The sequence below is a fragment of the Limulus polyphemus genome, unplaced genomic scaffold (genome assembly GCF_000517525.1).
Source record: "Limulus polyphemus unplaced genomic scaffold, Limulus_polyphemus-2.1.2 Scaffold4729, whole genome shotgun sequence".
Lineage (NCBI taxonomy): Eukaryota > Metazoa > Arthropoda > Merostomata > Xiphosura > Limulidae > Limulus > Limulus polyphemus.
Window position 1 is genome coordinate 23,174 of NW_013670339.1, and position 7,740 is coordinate 30,913.

Genomic DNA, 7,740 nt, shown 5'->3' on the forward strand with positions numbered 1-7,740 from the left:
ACATTTACATTTCGGGTCTTGTATCTTCAGGTCATTCTCTGCCCCTATGCCCATGATAACTTCTTCTCGTGACCAGCTAATAGTGTGATGATTTCACTTCAGGTCATTCTCTGCCCCTATGCCCATGATAACTTCTTCTCGTGACCAGCTAATAGTGTGATGATTTCACTTCAGGTCATTATCTGTACCTATGTCCCTTCTAACTTCTCGTGACCAGCTAATAGTGTGATGATTTCACTTCAGGTCATTCTCTGCCCCTATGCCCATGATAACTTCTTCTCGTGACCAGCTAATAGTGTGATGATTTCACTTCAGGTCATTATCTGTACCTATGTCCCTTCTAACTTCTCGTGCCCAGCTAATAGTGTCATGATTACACTTCAGGTCTTATATCATCAGACCATTCTGTAGACCTATGTTCCTGCTAACTTCTCGTGACCAATTAATAGTGTGATGATTACACTTCAGGTCTTGTATCTTCAGGCTATTCTCTGTATCTATGCTCGTTTTATCTTCTCGTGAGCAGCTAATAGTTTGGAGATTGGACTTGTTGAAATCCAAAAACTAATAAACTGAACTGTATAATTGTAGTATTTTATAAATGTGTTTACTTGAATTATAGTTTAATTATTTCAGATGTAATAAAGGAACCATTTTTTTTTATATTCGTAGTTTACTTATTAGGAGCTATAAGCAGTGATTGGATGTGTGAAATTAAAAAATGACTCCTGGTGTCAAGGTGCATCACTATGATCCAGAATCTATATGAATCACGTGTTTTGGGATTTTATCAAGAAATATATTTAAAAGTGTGATAACTAAGAGTTTATTTATTACATCTATACAACTTTGATTAGAGCCAAAGACGAGGCTTAGATTAGCTGATTATGTACTTTATAATTTTTTTTTGTTCTATTTTGTTTTATTGGGTTGAAACTTTTAAATGAAATAAGAATAAAGCTACTTTCTAGCCTTGTGTTAGCCGATTTCTTTTTCTGATTTTTCTACTGTATAACGACCACCTTATTTTTCTAATTTATAATAATCCTTCTTACTACAAACTTAAATTCGTTACGACGCTTAATGCGTATATCTTCTGTATTTCAAGCAATTATATATATCTTAGTGATTTTAAATGCTTTCCACTTTATTAGCGTAATCTTAAGCCTAAAACTGAGTCATTCAAGAACTTTTGTTAGAAATATTTTGATATTTGGGTTTCTATGGTCATCTTTTGATTTTAGACAAATGTCAGTAATTCGGAAAGACTTTGATAAAGATCAGCTACTAGGATGGAACGAGACAGATTGCAAAACTAGGTGAACACAAGCCTATTTCGCGGGAATTGGTCGAGTTTTTTTTTATTATTATTTCATTACATTCGGCTGGTACGTTTGCATCTATATAAATATAACAATTCTGTATGTCTATGTAACTACTTCACAGGGTGCAGATGGATCTTCGCCCAAATTGAAGGTTCGTTGGGTCCATGCGGAGATGCATACATGTAACTACTTCGCAGGGTGTAGATGGATCTTCGCCCAAATTGAAGGTTCGTTGGGTCCATGCGGAGATACATACATAATTTCAGTTTTGTGTTTTTTTTTTTATGGGCGTTTTTGCGCTTATCACCACTACTTCGCCCCGTTATTGATGGATCTTCACCATATTTGGCATGAAGGTTTGTTGAGTCCAAAGGGAGATGCACACAAATTTGCGTTTTACGTTCTGTGTTTTGCAGTTATTGTGAGCGTTTTTTTTTTCTCCATTACATATAAGGGAAGCAATTTTTCATGTCTCAAGACAACCTTTCATTAGTCATGAATTTACATAAATTCCGTCCAGGGGACAGGTACTCCAGCTAGTATGAAATATCTTTGTGTAATGAAGGTGCACCCCCAGGAACTCTGAAAATGAAATAAAATATTGGAATAATGAAACTGCAATCAATTTTAACGTGTAGGTGAATATATTCTACCGTTATTATAAATTAATTATTATAAATGACCAGATACGATTAGACCAATTGAAAATCGAAATTCATAGTTGATTACATATAGCTTAGAAGCTCAGATTCACAGAAAATATAGCTGTGAAATTTATAAAAATCCAGAGTATAATTTACAGAGTACGATCTTGGTGAATGGATCTGTCTTTAGTTTCTAACGTGCTTACGAGTCCCCCCCCCCCCGATGGATCGGTGAAAAATATATCACACTATCGACATTTTGGTTGTTGGTTTGGTAACAATATATTACGATAACTGTTTTGGTTGTTGTTGGTTTGATAATATATCACGATAACTGTTTTGGTTGTTGTTAGGTTGGTAAAGTATCATAAGCAATGTTTTGGCTGTTGTTGGTTTGATAATATATCACGATAACTGTTTTGGTTGTTGTTGGTTTGATAATAATGTATCACGATAACTGTTTTGGTTGTTGTTGGTTTGATAATAATGTATCACGATAACTGTTTTGGTTGTTGTTGGTTTGATAATAATATATCACGATAACTGTTTTGGTTGTTGTTGGTTTGGTAAAGTATCATAAGCAATGTTTTGGCTGTTGTTGTTTGTTGACATTAAGCAACATTAGAGTGAATGTTAACATGACTCAAAAGGGAGAACTGGCATCTCGCATTAAAGACAAACCATTATGTTTATTTGTATGTATGTGTATTAACATCCATTACTCGGAGCTGGTTGGAAACTGAAAACTGTCCGACGATTAGATTGGCTATTTAGTTTTAGGATTTTGATTTAAGTAGAGAGATAAAAATAGCCCCTGAAATAGGGTACACTTCCACTTGTTTAAACAGCTTTTGACTTTAAGTTTAAAGACACAAGTACGGAATCAGTTAAATGAGTCAGTTATTACTTTCCAGAAACCAGGTTATGCAATTAGCACCTAATGAGGTCATTAGGCATTTAACAACAAAAGAAAGAAGGAAGTGGAAAATGATCTAACACAAGCTGGGGTACGGGTCCTTTGTCTGGGTTATGTGTGGGTGGATGCTATGATAAATAACATAAAAATCCTAACTTTCACACAGTTTATTTATAACATACTAAAGTATTCATTATTACATTACCAAAGGTTTTGTATAAGCTTTAAGAACTCAACGTGTATATACTTAAATACACAAAGATCTCGCGTCATTACAGTACCAAATTTGGTAAAAATAATTTACCTGTCATTTTGAGTCTGGCGCCTAAAATTAATGAATTAATATATTTCCTGCCAAGCTAGAATGAATTTATAAGCCAGTCGTCCTTAGACTGGGTTTTCATTACTTTCAGGCCCAGGTGGTTAGGGCGCTCGACTCACAATCTGAGGGTCGCTGGTTCGAATCCCCGTCACACCAAACATGCTCGCCCTTTCAGCCGTGGGGGCGTTATAATGTGACGGTCAATCCCACTATTCGTTGGTAAAAGAGTAGCCCAAGAGTTGACGGTGGGTGGTGATGACTAGCTGCCTTCCCTCTAGTCTTACACTGCTAAATTAGGGACGGCTAGCGCAGATAACCCTCGTGTAGCTTTGCGCGAAATTCAAAACAATCAAACAACTCGTAACGGTGTCGCGGATAACAAACAACTCGTAACGGTGTCGCGGATAACAAACAAACTGTTACTTTCGTTTGCTTCTTCTCTTCCTGTTAATCATTACGTCATCAAATTAAAACACGGTTATTAAGTTATCCTTAGTACACATTTTTCATCAGTATGTTTGTTTGATTAGCGCAAAGCTTCACAATTGGCTATCTGCACTCTGTCCACCTCGAAGAATCGAGACCCGGATTTGTAAGCTAGGAAACTTATCGCTGCTAACCCACCCTGGAACGTTTCGTAAGTAAAATATGTTGATATTTCAGAATTTACTACATTACTCAAACTGAAATGTTAGAAAGTGGTTTTCTGACTTATAACCTCAGAATTTCGGGCTCGATAGCCCATTATGTAACTTTGCACTCAATTTTCAAGAACAACAAAGCCCAGTTTATTACATCGCTTCATACTTTACACGTTTCTTCAAACCCCAGTGTATTACTTCGCTTTACACGGTTCTTTTTAAAGAGTTTATTGAAAAGTTCTGTTTGTTTTCGTTAAGTATTATCTTTTCCAAACATTAAATATTTGCTCAATTTTTTTATTTTAACTCAAGAAAGTAAGAATTGTAATTTTTTTCATTTAATTCAATTCAATTTACGCGGCTGAGTCCATTCCAAGTCCCATTGCCACTTCTCTAAACTGGTTTGAACAACAATATGAATGGGTTACTACTTCACTCTCAAGTATTTGATTACATTTTAAACTAGCTGGAGTACCCGTCCGTTGAACGGGTGAAATAAAAACTCGTTTACAAGAAAGGATAGGAAATTATCTTAACATAATAAACATTAAAAGTACACCAACGCTGAAAAGAAATAGGAAATTATCTTAACATAACAAACATTAAAAGTACACCAACGCTGAAAAGAAATAGGAAATTATCTTAACATAACAAACATTAAAAGTACACCAACGCTGAAAAGAAATAGGAAATTATCTTAACATAACAAACATTAAAAGTACACCAACGCTGAAAAGAAATAGGAAATTATCTTAACATAATAAACATTAAAAGTACACCAATGCTGAAAAGAAAGACATACTGTTTTCAAGAATTTTAACAATAGTGGTTACGACGGTATGTCTGCGGACTTACAACGTTATTATTCGGGTTTCGATACCCGTGGTGGGCAGAGCACAGATAGCCCATTGCGTAGCTTTGTGTTTAATTACAAACAAAACAAAATACAACATCGGTAGTTTTTTCCCGAAATTAGATATGAAATTAGAGACTGAGTCAACCCCCCATGACCTTCATCGTGTTATCCTGTGTCACGGTGTTAAGTTTGGTTCTGATTGATCAATAAATGTGGAAACTTATGAGGAACATAATATATACACAACACACACACTCACACACCTATTGGTGTTTATTTATATAGATTATAATAATAATAGAAAATAATAATTTTTTTCTATATAACAAAAATCATACGATTGTTGCTTGTCTAAGTTCGCGCAAAGACATAAAAGGGTTATTTTGAACTAATGAACTAGAGGGAAGACTGTTAATCAACACCCTCCGCCAAACTCTTGGGCTACAATAATGTAAAGATATAAGAGGGTTATCTGTACTAACTATCTAATTTTGAAATAATAAACTAGAGGAAAAGCAGTTAGTCAACAACACCCTCCGCCAACTCTTGGACTACTATGATCTAATATTGGGACTTGACCATCACCTATGTAAAGCATAGGCCTTGGCCTCAAAGTGCGAAGCGAATTTCTGCGGCAACGGAATGACCCGTGAACAGATTCATTGTCCAGAAAGTTATCAATAGGCCACGTCCGGCCAAGGTAATGTAATGAAGAGTGTAAAATTTATACTAAGTCGAAATAACTATTTGTTTTATTAATGTTGCATGCTAATAGAAATCAATCTAATTTTGTGGTTGGTAGCTGTGCCTAAAATTACAAACTTTACCTTGCACACAAAAGGTTTATCTAATTTTGTGGTTGGAAGCTGTGCCTAAAATTACAAACTTTACCTGCACACAAAAGGTTTATCTAATTTTGTGGTTGGAAGCTGTGCCTAAAATTACAAACTTTACCTGGCACACAAAAGGTTTATCTAATTTTGTGGTTGGTAGCTGTGCCTAAAATTACAAACTTTACCTTGCACACAAACGGTTTATCTACTTTTGTGGTTGGTAGCTGTGCCTAAAATTACAAACTTTACCTTGCACACAAAAGGTTTATCTACACAGGAACCATATTTTGGTCGCATTATGTGATTTTTTCCATTTGTTTGGTGTGTTCACTAAGTTGTGTTGAAGTCTGGCTTATTTAGTGTGTACATTAAGTTGTGTTGAAGTCTGGCTTATTTAATGTGTACAATTAGTTGTGTTGAAGTCTGGCTTATTTTGTGTGTTCACTAGGTTGTGTTGAAGTCTGGCTTATTTATTGTGTACATTTAGTTGTGTTGAAGTCTGGCTGATTTAGTGTGTTCACTACGTTGTGTTGAGGTTTGGCTTATTTTGTGTGTTCACTAGGTTGTGTTGAAGTCTGGTTTATTTAATGTGTACCATTAGTTGTGTTGAAGCCTTGTTTATTTAGTTTATACACATCAAACCAATCTTGATGTACGGTTGCGAATCATGGACAATAAATCTGGCTTATTCAGTGTGTACATTAAGTTGTGTTGAAGTCTGGCTTATTCAGTGTGTACATTAAGTTGTGTTGAAGTCTGGCTTATTTTGTGTGTTCACTAAGTTGTGTTGAAGTCTGGCTTATTTAGTGTGTACATTAAGTTGTGTTGAAATCTGGCTTATTCAGTGTGTACATTAAGTTGTGTTGAAGTCTGGCTTATTTTTCAACACAACTTAATGTACACTGGAGTCATGTGACACTTATTCATATCTCTAAAGTTAAATACAAATAAAAACATATTTTTATATTCAGTTTTTCATCTTCTTTAGAAACTGATGTACTGATTTAGTGTGACGGTAAAAACTTTAAAATAAATACGAACTTGGTACTAGGAGAGCATTTTGAACCGAGCTAAAATAATTTTTTTACTTTTTTAGGCTTATGTGCGCAGAAAACAGTCTGTATTTTTCGTATTATAGAAATAACATATTATTCTACTTAATATGCTTTAATTAATCGTAGTTAGAAAAAAATTATAACTTCAAAAACCTGCTTGGAGCTGTAATAAACACTTTCGTTCGTCAAAACTGTATATTGTTAACGTGCTGGTGACCTGACAATATAACTTAGCACCTCTATAACAAGTACTATTGTTGTTTGTCTCGTCTGCAAAATCCAGCTAGACTGGTACATATCTTAAGAACTATATATTTTCAAATTGAAACAACAAATTCAGTTTAAGGTGGTTCCCCTATCGTGATTTAAATCAACTATTTAGCTTTCCTCTCACTGTATACGATAACACTTAGTGACCATTCGAGTTTGTGCTAAGATAAGGTATATTTTTTCGTCGCTCACGCCTTTCAAGTTTCCTCCAACATTCAACTACTTCTGGCCCTCTAGTAGTTACTTATGTAAACATTTATATTCAGAAACGCAATAATATTAACACCACTATTTAATTTCGCCTATAAAATAAACTATGTTTCGTTGTTGTTAAGAAGAAAGCTACGCAATGGGCTACTTATGCTTGCCCTCCGTGAGTATCGAAACTCGTTTTTTAGCATCGTAGGCCAGCAGACTTGGCATGGGGGGGGGGGGAACGCCCCTAATTTAGCAGTGATCAATTAGAAAGATGGTGTTTGTTGTTTGTAATTAAGCACAAAGCTACACAATGGGCTATCTGTACTCTGCCCACCACGAGTATCGAAACCCGGATTCTAGCGTTGTAAGTCCGCAGACATGCCGCTGTGCCACTGGGGGGGGGGGGCTAATTAAAATGAAGGCAAATAGTAAACACGTGCTAGCCGTCCCTAATTTAGTAGTGATAAATTAGTAAGAAGGCAAATAGTCAAACTAGCCGTCCCTAATTTAGTAGTGATAAATTAGTAAGAAAGCAAATAGTCAACATGTGCTAGCCGTCCATAATTTAGTAGTGATAAATTAGTAAGAAAGCAAATAGTCAACATGTACTAGCCGTCCCTAATTTAGTAGTGATAAATTAGTAAGAAAGCAAATAGTCAACATGTACTAGCCGTCCCTAA